Raw genomic sequence first — 17295 nt, 5'->3', positions numbered from 1 at the left:
CCGCCTACCCTCAATAACCTTTGACTCCCTTGTTAGTCAATAATGTATTTACCTTTGCCTTATAAATATTCATTGACCCTGTCTCCACCACTCTCTGGGCAAGAGATTTCCAAATATTCACATCCCACTGAGTGAAAAAATTCCCTCTTATCTCCATCTTAAATTGAAGACCCCTTATTTTTAATCTGTGCCCCCTAGTTCTAGTCTCTACCATAAAGGGAAATATCCTTTTGGCATCCGCCCTCTCAAGTCCCCTCAGGACTGCAGAGGTCCAAGAAGGCTCACCACCACCTTCTCAAGGGCAGTTAGAGATGCACAACAAATGCAGGCCTGGCCAATGACACCCACATCCCATAAATTAATTTTAAAAAGGGATCTTCCAAGTTTCAATAAGATCACCTCTCATTCTTCTAAACTCCAATGTATACAGGTCCAGCCTGGCCAACCTTTCCTCATAACATAACTCCCATCCCAGGTATCAGACGAGTGAACCTTCTCTGAATTACTTCTAACTCATTTCTATCCTTTCTTAAATAAGGAGATCAAAACTGTACACAGTACTCTAGATGTGGTCTCACCAACACCCTACAGTGCTATGGCAAAACATCCCTACTTTTATATTCATACGAACAAGGAACAGGAGGGACCATCAAGTCCCTCGAGCTTGCTCCACCATTTAATAAGATCATGGCTGATCTGATAGTAACCTCAAATCTGCATCCTGCCTACCCCCAATAATATTTCACCCCCTTGCTTACCAAGAATCTATCCACCTCTGCCTTAAAAATATTCAGACTTTGCTTCCACTGCCTTTTCAGGAAGACAGTTCCAAAGACTCACGAAAAAAATTCACCTCATCTCCATTTTAAATGGGCGACTCTTTATTTTTAAACAGTGACCCCCAGTTCTAGATTCTCTCACAAGAGGAAACACCCCCTCCATATCCACCCTGTCAAGATCCCTCAGGATCTTGTATGTTTCAGTCAAGTTGCCTCTTACGCTTTCAACATATACAAGCCTAGCTTGTTCATCCTTTCCTTATAAGACAACTTGTCCATTCCAGGTATTAGTCTGGTAAACTTTCTCTGAACTGCTTCCAACACATTTACATCCTTCCTTGAATAAGGTAAAAAATACTGTACACAGTACTCCAGATGTGGTCTCACTAGTGCACTGTATAACTGAAGTATAACCTCCCTACTTTGTATTCAATTCCCTTCACAAAAAATGATAGCATTCTATTAGCTTTCCTAATTACTTGTTGCACCTGTGTACTGGCCTTTTATGATTCATGCACTAGGACAACCAGATCCCTCTGCATCTCCGAGCTCTGCAATATCTCACAATTTAGATAATATGGGTCCCTTTTATTCTTCCTGGCAAAATGGTCAATTTCACATTTTCCCCACATTATACTCCATTTGCCAGATCTTTGCCCACTCACTTAACCTATCTATATCTGTTTGTAGCCTCCTTATGTCCTCTTCACAAATTACTTTCCTACCTATCATTTATATAAATTATAAACAGTTGAGGTCCCAGCACTGATCCCTGTGGCACACCACTCGTTAATCTTGCCAACCAGAAGAAGATCCATTTATGTTGACTCCCAGCTTCCTGTTAGCTAGTCAATCTTCTATCGATGCCCCCCTACACCATGAGCTTTTATTTTCCACAATAACTTTTGACATGGCGTTTTATCAAATGCCTTCTGGAAATCTAAGTACAGTACATCCACCCCTTTATCCACAGCACTTCCTCAAAGAACTCCAGTTAATTGATTAAACATGATTTCCCTTTCACAAAACCATGTTGACTCTGCCTGATTACCTTGAACTTATCCAAGTGCCCTGCTATAGCTTCTTCAATAATAGCTTCTAACATTTTCCCTACACAGATGTTAAGCTAACTGGCCAGAAAGTAGTTTCCTGCTTTCTGTTTCCCTCCCTTTTTGAATAAAGGAGTTACATTTGCTATCTTCCAATCTAATGGAACCTTTCCTGAATCTAGGGAGTTTTGGAAAATTAAATCCAATGCATCAACTATCTCACTAGCCACTCATTTTAAGACCCTTGGAATAAATAACCCAGGCACTTGCCAACCCGCAGCTCCAACAATTTAGTCAGTACTGCTTCTCTGGTGATTGTAATTTTCCTGAGTTCCTCACTTCCTTCCATTTCCTGATTTATAGCTGCTCCTGGGATGTTACTTGTAACCTCTATAGTAAAGACTGATTCAGAATACCTGTTCAATTAGTTTGCCATTTCCTTGTTTTTCATTATCAATTCTCCAGACTCACTTTCTATAGGACCAACGCTCACTTTGTTATCTTATTTCTTTTTAAAATATTTATAGTGACTCTTACTATCTGTTTTATATTTCTGGCTAGCTTTCTCTCGTACTCTAATTTTTCCCCCCTTATTAATCCTTTAGTCATTCTATGCTGTTCCTTATATTCTGTCTAATCTTCTGGCTTTCCACCTATTTTTACACAATTATATACTTTTTCTTTAAGTTTGATGCTTTCTTTAACTTTTCTGGTTAACCACAGATGGTGTGTGCATCGCTTGGACTTTTTCTTTTGCGTTGGAATGTATCTATTCTGTATATCCTGAAATATCTCCTTAAATGTTTGCCACTGCATCTCTATTGACCTATCGCTTAAACTAATTTACCAATTCACTTTAGCCAGCTCTGCTTTCATGCCCTCATAATTGCCCTTATTTAAGTTTAAAAACATAGTCTTGGACCCACTCCTCTCTCCCTCAAACTGAATGTAAAGTTCAAGCAAATTATGGTCACTGCTACCTAGGGGCACCTTCACTATGAGATCATTAATTAATCCCATCTTGTTGCACAATACCATGTCTAGTATAGCCTGCTCTCTAGTTGGCTCTAGAACATGCTGTTCTAAGAAACTATTCTGGAACATTGTATGAACTCTTTATCTAGGCTACCAAGGTGTACACCATCCCAAAGGCACAGATCCACTTTCCCCAGTATTGGTGCCAGTGCCCCACGAACTGGAACCCACTTCTCTCACACCAGTCTTTGAGCTATGCATTCATCTCCCTAATCTGACTTGTCCTGTGCCAATTTGCACGTGGCTCAGGTAATAACCCAGAGATTATGACCTTTGCGGTCTGCTTCTCCTGACATGGACCTTGATGACTAGGCCTCCCCCTCCCACTGCATGTTCCTCTCCATCCCCAAGCAGATGTCTTGAACTCTGGCACCAGGCAAGCAACACAGTCATCTGGACACACGTTCTTTGTTGCAGAGAACAGTGTCAATCCCTCTGACTATACTGTCCCATACTACCACTACATTCCTTTTTGCTCCCCCCACTTGAATGGCTTCCTGTATCATGGTGCCATGGTCATTTTGCTCATCCACCCTGAAGCCCCCACTCTCATCCTTTTCTTGTTTTCTTTCTCTCTCCTGCCTTTTTGCCTGTTCCCTTTGAAATGCCCATTCTGTTTCCTTTTCTGCTGCCCTGGTTCCATTTTTTTAATTTGCAACTCGATTTGAGCCCATTCCAATGAAACACCCCTTGGAGAATTCGGTCTCTCGGGTATTCCTTCCAATTTCAAATGCTGTGCCATCTCTTCGATTATCTCTGCCTTCCTAGCTTTGGCAGGCAATCCAACTCTTAATTTACTTGCCAATACAAGTAACCTGGCTTTTGGGATCCCCTGTAAAGTCTTCAGGGGCATCACTTCCACTTGCAGGAAAGCTTTAGCAGTTTCCAATGCCATCTTATTTTTGATTGTACAAACATGGTGTTTCCTTTTAGCTTTTATTACTTACTAAATCTACACCCAAATTGTCATTGTCTTTTGTTCCAAAATATCCAAGCCCTCAAACTTTGTCATGACTCACGCTACAGTATCAAGCCCCACCGCTCTCCCAGCCACAGCAAATGTGAAAAAGTTTGATCAACCCATCTAATTGTTTAATTTACGTTAACAAAATATGAGCACCAGGTTTGTAAACTTAATAAGTAAATAACTGTTTATTGAACAAATTGTCTTAAACCAGTGGCAGAAGAAAGAAATATGAACTGATATAACCTAAACACTCCTCCTTCTTAAATCCCTATACACACACATACAAGACACATAGGACACACAAAAACATGGATTTTAAGGGTGGTATAAAACAGTTCAATATGACCAATTCAGGCATACAGGATTCGGTGGGTAGATTTTGAATGATGTCTTCCAAATTCCTTTCAGTTCTTTGTCGATGACACCAGGTGGTCTTCCAGCACTTTCAGTATTTAGTCACTGGTTGAGCACTTGCCTTTCAATGTCCCTAATGGTGATTTTCCCATTTTCTTCTTGACAGGGGTTTTCAGAGAAAGAACAGGTTGTAGAGATATGAGGAGAAAAAGCCAGCTAGCTATTATTGTAGAATTACTGGAATCTTACACACACAGAAGAGAGAGGATTTAGTTCATTTTTCCTATTAGGCTGGGAGCTATTCTGCTGCACTGCTCTCACACAAACCCTGGTCACCTGGTCAGGAGCCAATTAAAACTTTGTTGCTAGGCAGTTCCCCATTAGACCAGACTCCTCCTCAGCACCATCCTGTCTTTCATGGCACACTCTGTTCCAGGACAGCAACATTTTATATATCGCATACACTGTTCTAGTAGACATGCCTTTCAAACTGCAACCATTGTAATTTTAATCCTCAGCCCAACAGAAGTAAAGAGATATGTTCTTTACAGTACCTGTATGCTAAGTATCCTACCACCCCCTCCCCTAACTTGCTCACATCTCCTCCCCCATTCCCTCCCCCTCTCCACCCAGCTCCACACATTCTCCCTATCTCCCCCAACCCATCCCACACTTCCATCCTCCCATCCCCTCCTGCACTCTCCCTCTATCCTTGCCCTCCCGCCCACATCCTCTCCCCCCAGCCGTTCCCACCCTTCCCCTTTCCCCCAACCCCTCTGACCCTCTTCCTCCTGCCTATCCCCTCTCTCTCCACTCCCTCCCACCCTACCCCTTTCTCCCCACCGCCTCCTGCCCACCCCATCTTCCCACACACCCTCCCACCCGCCTGTCCTCCCCCTTTCTCCCCATCCCCTCTCTCTATAGCTCACCCCTACTCCCTCCAGCCTCCCCATCCCCTCCTGCCCTCACTTACTCACCCCACCCTCCTGCCTTCCCCAACTACCCCCATTCCATCCCACCCTTCCCTTTCCTCAAACCCACTCCCATGTGCCCCCCAAACCTTCCTGCCCTCCCCTTCCCCAACACCTCCCACCCTCTCCCTCTCCCTCTCCCCTCCCACCCTCCCCCATCATCACACCTCCTCCAGCCCTCTCCCTCTTCCTCCACCTGTTGCCATTCAGCTCTTCCCCAACCCCTCCTGCCCTCCCCTTCACCCCCTGCCCCTCCTCACTTCCCTCTCCCATCCCTCACCCACTCACCTTCCCACCTTCCTTCCTCCCCTCCCCTTCATTCCTCCCCTTCCCCTCCTCTGCTCCCCTTCTGCTCTTCCCCTGCATTTCCATCTCCCCTTCCCCCTTCACCCAGCCCTTTCCCCTACACACTTCTGCCTCTCCCCTCAACTCCCTCTTCCTCCTCCCCTCCCAACTCTGCTCCCGCCCTCTGAACCCCCCCTCCCCCTCTACTCTCCCTCTTTCCCCTCAACTCCATCCGTCTCCCCTCTGCTTTCCCACCCCTCCACTAGTCTTCCCTGTCCCCCTCTACTCCCCTTCCCCCTCATCAAAAACTCCCCTTCCCAGTCCTTCCACTCCCCTTCTCCTCCCCCCACTCCCTTTCTCCCTACCCCTCCCTGTTGACCCCCACTTCCCTCTTCCCCACTGTTCCTCTCCCCCCCACTCCTCTCCTCTTTCCCCAATCCCCTCCCCTTCCCTCCTCCCTCTCCCCTTCCCTGCCCCCCTTGTCCACTCCCCGCAACCGCCCTCCCCCTGCCCCCGCCCCCTTTCCCCCTCCCCGTCCCATCCCCTCCCCCTTCCCCCTTCCTCCACCCTTCCCCCTGCCCCCTGCCTGCACCCTTCCCTCCAACACCTTGCCACACCCTGCTCCACTCCCCTTCCCCCTCCCTCTCTCCCCTTCCTCCCCACTCCCTACCTCCAACCCCCACACTCCTCCTGTCCCCCATTCCTTCCATCCCCTTACATCCCTGCCCCCACCCTCTCCTTCAACTCCCACCCCCTCCCTCCCCTTCCACCCTGCTCCCTTCCTCTCCATTCCCCCACTCTCTCCTTGCCCCTCCTCCAACCTTCTTCACTCCCCCGCTCCCTACCCCTCTACCCATGGCCTTCCACCCCCCCAACTCCGTCCTTCCCCTTTTCCCCACTCCACTCGCACCCACACTCCATGCCCTCAACTCCTGTTCTGCTCTCCCCACTGCTTTCCTCCCCCTTCCCACTCCCTCTTTCTCCTTCGCCCCACTCCTACCCCCTCCACCCTCCCCACTCTGCACTCCCTCCCCCTGCCATTCCCCCATTCCCTCTCTCCCTTCCTCCCACTCCCTCCCTCTTCTTCACCAACTTCCTCCCTCCCCTTCCTCCACTCGCACCCTCCCCCTCCCCGACTTGCTCCCTCCCCCTCTTCCCACCTCACCCCTCCCCTTCCCCTCACCCCCTCCCTCCCCTTCTCCCCACTTGCTCCCTCCTACTTCTCCCCAACTCTCTCCCCTTCTCCCCTGACTCTCTCCCCTTCTCACCCCACTCCCTGCCTCCCCAATTCCTTCCTCACCCCCACTCCCTCCTTCCCCTACCCCACTCCTCCTGCCCCACAGTCCATCCCCACTTCCACTCTCCTCTCCCCACTCCTTCACTCTCCCTTTCCCCACTCCCTCCCTCCCCTTCGCCCCACTCCCACCCCCTCCCCCTCTATACACTCCCTCACTCTCCCCTCCATTCCCTATTTCCTCCATCCCCCTCCCTCCACTCCCTCCTTCTTCCTCCCTTCATTTCCTCCCTTCTTTTCGCCCCCACTTGCTCCCTTCCCTCCCTGCCCCTCACTCTCTCCCTGCCCCCTCCCACTCCTCCCCCCTCTCCCAATCCTTCTCTGCCCCCCACCTCACTTCTTCCTGTCTCCCCTGGACTCATTTCCTTTTCCAGTACCCCGTTTCCCTCCCTCCCCCTACTTTCTGCCTGCCCCCTGCCATTCTGTGCCTGCTTCTCCCTCCCTGCCCCTCCACCAATTCCCTCCCTCCCTTCCACCCACTCCCTCCCATTACAACCAGTCCCTTCCTCCCCTCCCTCCACTCCTTCCATCCCCCTCCTCCCAATCCTTCCCTCCCTCTCCACACCATGCCTTTCCTCCCCCCACTCCTTCACTGCCTCCGTTCCTTCCCTCCTTCCACCCCACTCCCTCAGTCCCCCTCCCTCCACTCCATTCCACCGATTCCCTCATCCTCCCTCTTACTCCTACCTTCCACCTCCTCCCAGTCCCTTTCCCCTTCCCCCAACTCGCTTTCTCCCCCTCCCCTACTCCCTTTCTCACCCTTCCCCGACTCCCTCACTCCCCCTCCCTCCGCTCCTTCTCTCTGCCTCCCTCCCACTTCTTCCCATCCCCCTCCACACCCTTCTTCTCCCCTACACCCTTCTTCATCCCCACACCGTTCTGTCCCCCTAATTCCCTTTCTCCTCTCCCTTCTTCCTTTCTCCCCCTCCCCCACCCCAACTTCCTTTCTCCCCTCCCTATGACTCCCCTCCTCCCCGTCCCCTAGCTACCTTCCTCCCCCCACTCCCTTCCTCTGACTCCCTCCTCCCTCTTCCCCACTCCCTTCCTCGTTCCCTATCGCAACCCTCCTCTCTTCTCAGCCCTCTTAGTTCCCTGTCCTAGCCCAAACCTTCCTCCACTTCCCCTTATTTATATATGCCCCCACTCCCCCCCACCTTGCTCCCTGCTGTACCCTCCATCCCCTCCAATCCTTCCCTCTCCTCCCATCTCTTCCACTCCATACCACCCCCCACCCCCCCCCCCACCCCCAAGTATTGCAGCAAACCTGCTCACCATCACTGGCACCATGGGCTCACTTCAGCTGTGGTGGGTCAGTGAGAGGTTGCCGGTGCCCGTGGATGCCCTTCAAGGTGCAACCCAATCATTTGGAAGCAAGGAAGTGTTATATTGCAGCGAGAGGTCGGGACAGCTGCAGCCCGACACATTTGAGAGTTATTAAGGCACTGTGGGTGTGCAGGGGCTCCCCAACCTCTCTGTCAGTGACCCAGACTCGGCCTGCAGCAGTGCCCACAGAGGAAGCTTCTGCACTGTTGTAGGAGACCCTTAGTTGCCCTAGCTCATTCAGGCCAGTCGTTGTTAGATGATGTCCATCATAATCATCAAAGGCCATGACGCAACAAGAACAGCAGCCTGCCCCCACCACATCTGCAGATGCTGGGATGGTGCTTGTGGCAGCACTCGGAAACCTCTCAAAAAGGTGACATGGACACAGTAGGGTTGCACTTGTGCTTATATCCCAAAGCCATGAGGAGACACCTGAACCCTGTTTCTGGAGAGGAACAAATCTCCCAAATGTGGTTTTGTGAAAGGGGAATCATGTTTAACCAATTTATTGGAGTTCTTTGAAGGAGTAAAATGTGCCGTGGATAAAGGGGAGCCTGTAGCTGTGCTGTACTTGGATTTCCAAAAGGCATTTGATAAAATGCCGCATAAAAGGCTATTGCTGAAAATAAAAGCTGATGGTGCAGGGGGTAACGTATTAGCCTGGATAGAAGATTGGCTGGCTGGCAGAAAACAGAGAGTATGCATAAATGGATCTTTTTCTGATTGGCAAGATGTGATGAGTGAAGGATCCCGCAGGGATCTGTGCTGGGGCCTCAACTTTTTATAATTTATATCAATGACTTAGATGAAGGGAGCGAAGGCATGATAGCTAAATTTGCAAATAACACAAAGAGAGGTAGGAAAGTATGTTGTAAAGAGGACATAAGGAAGTTGCAAATGGATATAGATATGTTGAGTGAGTGAGCAAAAATATGACAGAAGGAGCATAAGGTAGAAAAATATGAAGTTGTGCACTTTAGAAGGAAGAATAAAAGGGCAGAGTATTACTTGGATGGAGAACGGCTGCAGAATTCCGAGCTGCAGAGTGATCTAGGTGCTCTAGTGCATGAGTCACAAAAACTTAGTATGCAAGTACAGCAAGTAATTAAGAAGGCTAATGGAATGTTATCCTTTATTTTGAGATGGATTGAACATAAAAGTAAGGATGTTGTGCTTCAGTTATACAGGGCATTGGTGAGACCATATCTTGAATATTGTGTGCGGTTTTGGTCTCCTTATTTAAGGAAGAAGGTAAATGCATTGGAGGTGTTTCAGAGGAGGTTCACTAGATTGATACCTGGAATGAGCGGATTGTCTTATGAGGAAAGGTTGGACAGGCTGGGCATGTTTCCACTGGAGCTTAGAAGAGTGAGAGGTGACTTGATTGAAGTATATAAGATCCTGAATGGTATTGAAAGGATGTTTCCTCTTGTGGGTGAGTCCAGAACTAGGGGGCACTGATTTAAAATTAGGGGTTGCCCTTTTAGGACAGAGATGAGGAAAAATTTTTCTCTCAGAGGGTTGTGCAACTTTGGAACTCTCTGCCTCAGATGGTGGTGGAGGCGGGGTCATTGAATATTTTTAAAGTGGACGTAGATAGATTCTTGTTAGGCAAGGGAATCCAAGATTATCGGGAGGGTAGATGGGAATGTGGAATTTGAAGCACAAACAGATCAGCCATGATCTTATTGAATGGTGGAGCAGTCTCGAGGGGCAGAATGCCTACTTCTGCTCCTATTTCGTATGTTTATATGTTCGTACTGCAATGTCAGCTGCCCAGACTACAGCTCAACAACTCCGACCTGAGTTCCTCAAGATACAGACACTCACTGCAGATGTGGTTGTGATGTGATCATGTTGCACTCCACATACACCTACACATTGTAGCCAGTGGCACTGACATTCATGTTATTCGCTTGTCTCATTTATTCTATTACACAACTGAAATTGATTTAATGCATGGCGCTCCTTTTAAACTGTGGGACCTTCAACTCATTCACTCTCTACATCTGTTTGTTTATGTCCTCTCTGAGTTCACACATTCCATACTCATTATTCTTATCTCTCAGCCATGACTTCAAGGCAACCTCTGTAATCTTTCCTGCTAATGCCTTCCAAATTAGATATTGCTCATAATCTTGCCATAGATCAGCTAAGATCATGAAGCATTAAACCCACTGATATAACAAATTGGAAATACAATTAGATGATTGAATAAATTAGTCACTTGGCTGCAGCTCCTTGTGCACAACACCGCACTTTATGTCACTTGTTTTCATCTTCTGGCCAGTTATGGCTGCTTGCTTATCTGTCCACTCAAGCAACGCAGAGGCATGAAATTGCCAACACGTGCTCCAGAACGTTTCACCCCACGGGCACAGACTACAAACAAATGAGTGTTTTAGTGGACTGCAGAACAGCTGGACAACTGGGCACATTGTACAATCTCCTCGCTAAAGCTGGCCATGGAACAATCACTGGTGGAGGTGCTCACAGCCCCTTGCATTGTCATCATCCCAGTTTGGACCAGTCTCCCCCATGGTTCAAGCTAACAGTGCAGCCTTGCAGTGCGGATTAGGAGAATACCTGTGCCTGAGCTGAGAGCACAGCAGGCAGTCCAGTGAGTGAAGCTGCCGCCAATCAGTCAGGTGGAGGGGGGTGGAGTCGGGTGGGTCTCAGGCATCCATGCAGCGTCGTAAACTCTAGCCGTCCAAGAATGGTCTGCATTCTCTGGGATGTGTTGAGGGACCTTCAGACTTAACCAAGAGAGGTTCGTAGAACATGCAAGCTAACCCAATGTCTCTCTCTTTCATCCTGCAGGAGGAATATGTTAGGAGCATGGAGCCTGGTGAACCAGCTGTATCCTTCGTGGCTTACAGAGAGCAGAGACAAAGGAAAAGAAAGAGATGGAGGCGCCTGGCTGGGCAGAGGGAAGAGCAGCACCCTCAGGAAGAAGGGATGGCTGGGGCTCCTGCACACACCGCTGAAGAGCCATCGCTCATTGGCACCTAGCTAAACTCAGGGTCTATAGATGACACCTGTCATTTCTGCAGATGAATGAGAACCAGTGTTGCTGAAGACTGTGCATGTCTACGGAACTGATCAGTTATATCTACCAGCTACTGCAGGATTTGGCGCCAAGGGGACATGGAAGGTATCCACTGCCTCTGGCTGTGAAAGTAACCTTGGCGCTCAATTTTTATGCCAGTGGCTCCTTTCAGGGTTCCACAGGTGACCTCTATGGGATATCGCAAGCCTCTACCCACAAATGCATCCATGAGGTCACGGATGCCATCTTCATAAGGGCATTCAACTTTGTGCATTTCGCTTGGGACCAGGAAAGCCAGGATACAAGAGCGCTGGGATTTGCCAAGATCTCAGATTTCCCACAGGTGCAGGGTGCCATCGACTGCACTCACATGACGCTCAGATCTCCATGGCAACATGCGGTTAACTATGTCAACCGGAAGGGCTTCCACTTGCTGAGTGTTCAGCTGGTGTGCGATCATTACAAACGCATCCTGCAGGTCTGTGCACGATTCCCAGAGAATGTCCACAACTCCTAAATTCTCAGTCGGTCTCAGATCCTTGACGTCTTCCAGGATTGACAGAGGCTGCAGGGATGGCTCCTTGGGGACAACAGCTACCTGCTGAGAACGTGGCTGATGGGACTCATCTGGTGGTCTCAGACTGCAGCAGGGCTAAGGTACAACGATGCTGCAACTGATACCTTGGTGGAGCAGACCATCGGGATGCTGAAGATGAGTTTCTGGTGCCTGGTCCGGTAGTGTGGAGTCCGGCAATATAGTCCTCAAAGGGCGCCTGCTGCGCCCTTTATAATCTGGCGCTGCAACAGGGAGAGGAGCTGGCCCAGCCACCCTCCCCCATCCCCCACACCTCCTCCCCACCACCCCCCACACCACCTCCCCCATCCCCCACACCACCTCCCCACCACCCCCCACACCACCTCCCCCATCCCCCACACCACCTCCCCACCACCCCCCACACCACCTCCCCAACCACCCCAACACCACCTCCCCCATCCCCCACACCACCTCCCCCATCCCCCACACCACCTCCCCCCATCCCCCACACCACCTCCCCACCATCCCCCCACACCACCTCCCCCATCACCCACACCACCTCCCCACCACCCCCCCACACCACCTCCCCCATCCCCCACACCACCTCCCCAACCCCCACACCACCTCCCCACCACCCCCCACACCACCTCCCCCACCCCCCCAACACCACCTCCCCCCACCCCCCCACACCACCTCCCCCCACCCCCCCACACCAACTCCCCCATCCCCCACACCTCCTCCCCCATCCCCCACACCACCTCCCCCATCCCCCACACCAACTCCACAACCAACCTCCACACCACCTCCCCCATCCCCCACACCACCTCCCCCATCCCCCACACCTCCTCCCCCATCCCCCACACCACCTCCCCCATCCCCCACACCAACTCCACAACCAACCTCCACACCACCTCCCCCATCCCCCACACCACCTCCCCCATCCCCCACACCTCCTCCCCACCACCCCCCCAACACCACCTCCCCCCACCCCCCCACGCCACCTCCCCCCACCCCCCCACACCACCTCCCTCATCCCCCACACCACCTCCCCCATCCCCCACACCACCTCCCCCATCCCCCACACCTCCTCCCCACCACCGCCCCACACCTCCTCCCCACCACCCCCCCCACACCACCTCCCCCACCCCCCACACCTCCTCCCCACCACCCCCCACACCACCTCCCCCATCCCCTACACCTCCTCCCCACCACCCCCCCACACCACCTCCCCCATCCCCCACACCACCTCCCCCATCCCCCACACCTCCTCCCCACCACCCCCCCACACCACCTCCCCAACCCCCCACACCAACTCCACACCCTCCCACACCACCTCCCCCATCCCCCACACCTCCTCCCCACACCACCTCCCCCCACCCTCCCACACCACCTCCCCCCACCCTCCCACTCCACCTCCCCACCACCCTCCCACACCACCTACCCCCCCCACCCTCCCACACCACCTCCCCACCACCCTCCCACACCACCTCCCCCCACCCTCCCACACCACCTCCCCCCACCCTCCCACACCACCTCCCCACCACCCTCCCACACCACCTCCCCCCACCCTCCCACACCACCTCCCCCCACCCTCCCACACCACCTCCCCACCACCCTCCCACACCACCTCCCCCCACCCTCCCACACCAACACCCCCCCACCAACTCCCCCCCCACCCCCCACACCACCTCCCCCCATCCCCCCACACCAACACCCCCACACCAACTCCCCCCCACCCCCCCACACCACCTCCCCCCATCCCCCCACACCAACACCCCCACACCAACTCCCCCCCACCCCCCCACACCACCTCCCCCACACTACCTCCCCCACACACCCCCCCCACACTACCTCCCCCCCAACTCCCCACACCACCTCCCTTCGTTTTCGTTCGCCTGGCCTGAGAGGAGTGCACCGAGGGGGGTTTGATGTCACCTTGAGGGGGGGCCGCCAACTGCATTCTGATTGGCGGATGGCTTGTGGAGTCATGCCTGTTAGGGGTGGGGCACATAAGAAAGAACTGCCCCGCCTCCAAGGCTACTAGCAACATTCAGGCACTGCCGCTCCTCCCTCCGCCACCACTCCATCTCCCTCTCTGTGAGGGGGGGAGCCGTTGGCAGCTGCCATCACCTTGGTTGTCGGTGGGGCAGAGGGGTCCCTGCACCGTTAGAAGGCGCGGAGGAAGTCCCGTCACATAGAAGCGGCCCCTCCAAGCCCCTCAAACACTCCAAACCTGCCCTGATCCCCAGGCCCATGAAGATGCCGGCTTGGGGGAAAATACAACATCTGGCCCCAGTGACATGTCCGCGCCTGCTCCCAGGCCCATGGGCACCTCAGCACTGGGTGCTGGGCCCGTCGTTGTGGCAGTGAATCCTCCCAGGCCCGTGGTCACCCCTGCGCCGGGTGCTGGGCCCGGCGACGTGGCAGTGCGTGATCCCAGGCCCGTGGGCACCTCAGCACCGAGTGTTGGACCCGGTGACGTGGCAATGCCTGCTCCTGGGTCTGTGGGCACCTCATTTCCATGTGCTGGGCCCGGTGTTGTCCCTGTGCAAGTTCCCGGCTCCGACGGCGATAGCGCTTGCAACCCCAAGCCTGTAGTCTCCTTAACAGGATTGACCTGCCCAAACCCCACAGGACAGAGCATCCGGAGGTGCTGGATGAGGCAGCGGAGACTTTGGAGATGGAAGTCTTCCCAGCCCCCAGGCTACCCCGGAAAAGGCACCAATCTTCGGAGGAGGAGGACCTCGCGACTCATGAGGTCAAATGTGACTCCTTCCCTGATGAAAAGGCAGTGGTGTCTCCGCCACGTGTGTCCGCCCTCTGCCCTTTGTCAGGGGCTCAAATCCCTGACACCTTGCCGCGGCCCCTTGAGCAGGGCCGCTCTGGGGTTGGTGAGGGTTTCATCCTTGCAGTAGTACCCCACCCTGATCCACCTTGCATCCCTGAGATGCCATCTGACCCGCCAGTGGACTGCAGCAATCCCTTTATAGCCCCAAGCACTGGCTCCTTGTGTGATGGTGGCGAGGAAGTCTTCCCCACTCCCCCCCAACCTTTAGCACCGGCCGCCTCCGTTTTAGGTCCGGAGATTTTTCTGGAGTTGCCGGGTGACCCGGTGCCTGGGGCGCAGCGGGGTTCTGAGCTGCCACTGCCCTGTGGCCCAGGACCGGAACAAGAGACCGGGGAAAACCGCTCTGCCCTTGATCCTAGGGGTGGGATCGAGGTGGAGGTGGAGCCAAATCGCAGCTCCGAACCAGCCCCCGTACTCAATATGGGGGAGGGGCTGGAAGCTGGAGGCGACGACCTGGAGGATGACGGGGTTTTCGGTGGTGAGCACTGGGGATGACATAGAGTCATTGTTGGGTGAACTGGTGGATGTCCTGGTGCCCCCGCCCCCCATCGATTCTCCTCTCATTCCTGCACGGGAGCTCCAGGATTTTTTAGTTGAGTAATCATGATCGCCAAGATGGTCCAGTCGGTCTTGGATGGGTGGCATTCTTTTCCTCTGGTGTTCTGGTCCGCCCACAAGGTCCTCCAGGCCCCTGGGCTGGACTGGAATGCCCGGCGGAGGGTCCCTAGTTTCTCGCTGGGCTCCTGAAGGAGAGGAAGGCTTAATACTCCTCTTCCTCTTGCATTATCTGAGGTGTTGGTGATGGGTTAAACACTTCTGGCAATGAAGACTACCATAGCCAGCCTCAACAGCTAGGGCAGCAGGGACGCACTGCGCAGCTTCCAGAACTTCTCAGTCCTCAGGAACGGGAAGTATGTGGTGTGCTTCCTGTAGGAACCCCATACCATCCCAGGAGACAATGTTAAGTGGCTGTTTGAGTGGCGAGGGGGGGTCTACATGAGTCACCCAGCCTCCATTCTGGTGGGGTGGCTATTTTGTTGACCCAACGTTTTCAGCCGGAGATCTTGAGGGTCAAGGAGCCGGTGCCAGGCTGGTTGCTGCACCTTACTGTGCGCCAAGGGGGTGCGGCGCTTCACTTTGTCAATGTGTACACTCCCTTGGGTGTGCAACTGCATGCAAGCTTCTTTGAGGAAGTGTCCACTCATCTCAGAGCCATCGATGCGGGTGAGTGCATTTCCTTGTGGAGAATTTCAACTGTACCCTCGAGGCCTGGGACTGTCACGGTGCCCAGCACCACACCCTTGGTGTGAGTAAGCCGAGGGACCTGGTCGCGTCCTTCGACTTAGTGGATGTCTGGCACATCTCCATCCTGACTCCCTGGTTTTCACTTTCATGTCATCTGGAGTCGGAGCGTCCAGACTCGACTGCCTTTACGTTCCCAAGGCATTTGTGTCCCGTGTTCCGTTGGCTTCTGTGCAGCAGGTGCCATGCTTGGCCCACTGTCTGGTGGGGGGGATCCCATTCCATTCTGCACTGGCACTTTAACAACCTGCTACTGGACGACGAGCGGTTCCTGACTCGTTCCGTTGTTTCTGGGCCAGCTGGAGAAGGAAGCGGGGAGACTTCCCCTCCTTGAGGCTATGGTGGGACGTGGGCAAGACTCACGTCTGCATCTTCTGTCAGGAGTACGCGAGGGGGTTGACAGAGAGGCAGAAATCCAGGGTTGAGGAGTTGGAGAAGGAGGTGCTTGACCTGGAGGCAGGTCTCCATCAGCCCGATGCGGACCCGGCCCTGTGGCTGGCATACGAAGAGAAGAAGGGTGCGCTATGGGATCTGCAACTCGGGTACTGCAGCACGTACATGAAGCCGCTGATCCAGCTTCTCCGGGACCTGGACTGCGGCTCCCCCTTTATGCTTGGAAAAAAGGCACAGTCAGTCAGCAGCTCCTTACGCTGCTGGCCGACGACAGATCCCTTGTCTCGGATCCGGAGGCCATCAAGGCCGACACCCGAGACTATTACACAGCCCTGTTCTCTCTGGATCCATCCAGCAAGGATGCTCGCAGAGTTCTGTGGGAGGACCTGCCGCAGGTCAGCCCGGAGGGCGCCGGAAAGCTTGACTCCCCTATAATTCTCGGAGAGCTGATCGGTGCCCTCGACATTCTCTCCAGGGGCAAATCCACAGGACTGAACGGGCTGACCGTGGAGTTCTTCAGGGCGTCCTGAGACATCCTGGGGAACGACTACGCGGGGGTCCTGGGAAAGAGTATTGAGACCGGGGAGATGCCCCTCCCATGATGCAAGGCTGTGTTTGCCCTGCTGCCTAAGATGGGGAGGATCTCCACCACTTTAAGAACTGGCGCCCTGTCTCCCTCTTCAGCATGGATTACAAGATCTTTGCCAGGGCAATGTCTTCTCGCCTCTGCACCGTGCTGGACCACACGATCCACCATGACCAGTCCTACACCGTTCTGGTCTGAGACATCATCCACTTTTCCCAGAGGACTGGTCTGTTGAGCACCTTCTTGTCTTGACCCGGCGAAGGCATTTGACAGGGTGGATCACGAATATTTACTCAGGGCTCTGTGAGCATTCAGGTTCAGGATGCATTTCATCACCCGGATCCAACTTTTGTACGCTGCCATAGGTTAAGGTTAACGGGACCCTGACGCACCCCTTCGCTTTGGGAGAGGGGTGCATCAGGGCTGCCCCCTGTCTGGCCAATTGTATTCTATCTATGTGGAGCCTTTCCTGTGCCTTTGCAGAGGAGGTTGTCATGGTTAGTTCTGCACAGGCCGGGCATCAGA

Source organism: Carcharodon carcharias, chromosome 5 (genome assembly GCF_017639515.1).
Source record: "Carcharodon carcharias isolate sCarCar2 chromosome 5, sCarCar2.pri, whole genome shotgun sequence".
NCBI classification, from domain to species: Eukaryota; Metazoa; Chordata; class Chondrichthyes; order Lamniformes; family Lamnidae; genus Carcharodon; species Carcharodon carcharias.
The sequence above is the reverse complement of the archived record's forward strand: the minus strand, read 5'-3'. Positions refer to the sequence as shown.